The sequence below is a fragment of the Acyrthosiphon pisum genome, chromosome X, assembly GCF_005508785.2.
Source record: "Acyrthosiphon pisum isolate AL4f chromosome X, pea_aphid_22Mar2018_4r6ur, whole genome shotgun sequence".
Classification (NCBI taxonomy): Eukaryota; Metazoa; Arthropoda; class Insecta; order Hemiptera; family Aphididae; genus Acyrthosiphon; species Acyrthosiphon pisum.
Genome location: NC_042493.1, coordinates 131,855,649 through 131,859,339, shown reverse-complemented (window position 1 = coordinate 131,859,339; position 3,691 = coordinate 131,855,649). Strand labels below are relative to the sequence as shown.

At 30.2% G+C, this 3,691-nt stretch overlaps 1 long non-coding RNA gene across 1 annotated transcript; it reads right to left on the bottom strand.

The window, feature by feature from the left end:
- Nucleotides 1-60: 60 nt before the first annotated feature.
- Nucleotides 61-2,565, bottom strand: LOC107883437. The gene is made up of 3 exons (XR_001679293.2): nucleotides 2,423-2,565; nucleotides 219-404; nucleotides 61-143 (listed from the first exon to the last, which is right to left on the bottom strand). It is a non-coding gene; the product is annotated as an uncharacterized LOC107883437 (long non-coding RNA).
- Nucleotides 2,566-3,691: the final 1,126 nt, after the last annotated feature.

Genomic DNA, 3,691 nt, shown 5'->3' with positions numbered 1-3,691 from the left:
GATGTTTTCTCAAATTAAATCTCAAATTGACAATATCACATGAACACACTTTTTAAATTATTAAATTTTCATATTAACCTTTATTAATTGCGAACACATCATAAAAAGAATCAGCCAAATTGGTCATGCATTTTCGAGCCAACCTGTAACAAAGATTTCCATTTCGATTTTATATTATATATATTATAATTAACGATGGAAAGGTTTTGATTAGGTACCTTATAGGTGGGGAGGAAGCGGTATACCATGTACCCTTAATTGTTTAAGACCATTTACATTTTTTGCTAGGGGGCCCCATTTTATATTTGACTTTAGAGCCCCCAAAAGTCTGGTTGTGCCACATGCTGAGGCAATACTACATGGCATCGCAGGCTATGTCACATATTAAGCTTATCATCTCTTCTCTAAAACCAAAAAGGAAATCAAATTAATAAATACACGAGACATTATATTATTAAGTATACATTTTTTACCAAGATATTTTTATTTCCAAAAAATATGTAATATTTTCTGTAAATTACAATTTTCTTGTAATAATATCCTGGATTCGAAAAATCAATAAATCATTTATATAAAAATAAATATACCTAATATAAACATTAAACATGTTTGGTTGCTATTGAGATTTGGGATTACAAAATATATAGTTGCTTGTAATAAATCATTTTTAGAAAAAAAACGTACCATTCATAATGTTATTTATATTTATTATCCAACTAGTAAACTATAATCAAAATAATACCGACGGTAGGACTTAAGCAATGTCAAAAAAAAAAAAAATAAAACACTAGGTATATTATGTTTCTTTAAATTAATTGTATTCGTTATAAATGTAGTAAAATGTATAATAGTATAGTAATTTGAGATTAATTGATGTTTTCTCAAATTAAATCTAAATTTACAATAGCAATGAACACATTTTTAAATTATTAAAAAGTTAGGAGAGTAGGTAAGTAATTGTTCATTGCCACACCTAAAAACAATTCGGCGCCACTGAAAATCACTATAAAAATGATTCAATTTTCATCTACAGCATCTTTTCTGGAAAGTGAATCTAGTTCTGTACTTCGCGGAGTCAATTGTAATCAGAATTCAGAAATATTTAGGAAAAACAAACAACAAATTAAGAAAAACTGAGATTTTTACACAATACCAAAAAATCGATTTTAAAAAAATAATAATCTATCGGTGAAAGGTCCATCAACCATGGACTCGTTAAATTATGTTTAAAATGTATACGAGACTAAATTCCTTTCAAATTTTAAATCCTAAGACCACCTATGGTTATCGTAGTAAATATTAGATATTGCAACGTCTCACACGGTGGCTTACCCAGATCCGGCGTGGAGCGTACGTATTGCCGACAAACTTTGGTGTTAAGGTCGCCAACCCACAGCCGAGATTCGGAAATCGGAGCGTGTGGGATTTTTAAATAATAATAATAGAAATTGGGAAAGGCAATAATAAAATATAATTGGTGGGTGAATTAAAGGTAAATTTATTTTAATCGCTTATGGCAAAGAATAATAGGTAATTTTATGACCAAGAAAAGCTCACACCGGCATAAAAACTTGGCCGCAACAAAAAAAAATAAACAAATACATAATAATAATAATAATAATAAACTGCATTGTCGCAGGGTACTAGCACGGTACCTATTTGGTTACCGGCGTAAATAAGTAATCATAATAATAATAATAGTAGTAGTACCACTATAGTAGGTACTATACACGAAAAAAAACACGAAATACCGGCCAAGGTGTAGTATAATTAATAATAATAATAATCATAATGATGCATTACCAAATTCTGCGTGTGTGTCCGACCATCGTCACCAGGACGTCCTCGGTAAGACGGTGTTTCGTTGTCGTTATCGTGTCGTTCGGCTGAGAGGCACGATAAAAGTAATAGACTTAGGTACGAGTGTCGGACGCGTCGCACATCACACGGGACATCAAAAACGATATTATACAATAATAAAATTGGGTAATGCATTTTAATTGGCCGGTATTCGTGTTACATATGGTAATAAGTACAGATAATGTCATAGTGCCGACCGGTTAAACTCGACCACGGGTACTAGGCATAGGCGTGCGCACGGGGTGGGCCAGGTAGGCCGTGGCCCACCCTGCGAATTGTACCATACTTATTATAGATGGTAACTTAGATCATATAAATAGTTGTATTGTCTTATTCAGTGGTATAAGCATTTTGGCTTTTGATTTTATTATATCAAAACAATTAACAAGATTCTCTTAAATCTATAAAATATATATGCAAACAAATAATGGTTCTATTTAATCGAGGATAAGGTAAATCATGGACATATATCAGAACCAATCAATTTGGACTTAAGGAATATAATATGCAAATGCCATATAAATCCTAGCGGTACTTATGAATAAAAATATATATATTATACCTTAAAATTTGAACAGTGGGTGATGACCGGTGAGTGAATGGATGTAATTTTATAGATAACTATGTAACACATAAAATAATTTGTTTCAAGTATTATTGGCCTACTCTGCCACAACGGGCTGCGCACGCCTATGGTACTAGGCAGCGGTGATAGTGTGTGTGTACGTCGACTATAATAATATGCATATCGATCGGCGTTTTGTTTTGGGTGTGGGCAGAGATGCCCGTGGGACGGAGAGCGCTATCGTATAATATTCAACCTTGTTATAATAAATTGTTCATTTTCGACCGTCACAATCATATTGTTATTCTTGTTGAGTCCGGTTTTATAATACGCCAATAATAATAGTGCTAATATAATATAAATTTTTTTTTATAAAAACACAAACGTAATAAAAAAAAAGGAAAAAAAATCAAAACACAGTAACAAAACACAACTAAATAATGGAAAAATAAATGAATACATTTGGTAAATCTAATAAATAAAAATCACATACATATTTGGTAACGTCCTAGATGTTGTATTTTTAATGTAATTTTACTATAATCATAAGTATGGACTGGATTTATATGCAAATGCATATACGTATTGGAATAAGCTTTTAGAAATCTGATGAGAATTGTCTCCGATTTAGATCACTCATATTAAAATAACACGAACTGTATTTTGCATATTTTGCATATTTCAACGTTTTTACCTATTAAATACATATTTAATGCATATTTGTAGGTTTATAGTGCATATTATTATTTATAGCACATATATTTGTTTTTCGTCGTATTATCACGTTCACAGCCACATAAAATCGATAATATTACGACCAGTATTGCCAAAAAAAGATGATATACATAAATATACATATACATATATGTGTATATATTATTATAATATTAATATAAATAAATTCGTTGTTCCTATAATAGAGTTCAAGTGTTCGACGGAAGCCAATCAGGACTAATATTTTATAGATTTAAGATAAATAACGTTAAATGGTGAAGAACTTAGTGAAAATGACAAAAATATACTTTTTTATACTATTAAAACTCTTATATACCTCTTTTATTACTTAATTAATTAATACTTATTTTTTACATAATTTTAAATAAAATGTTTTCGATTCAATTTTAAGTGCATATTTTGTAGCATATTAGAGCATTTTTAGAAGCATATTTTTAGGTCTTTTTGTGCATATAAATCCGGTCTCTAATCATAAGTTATTAGGTAGGTACTATGCAGACTCTCCAAAATGTAAAATATTTTAGACATTAT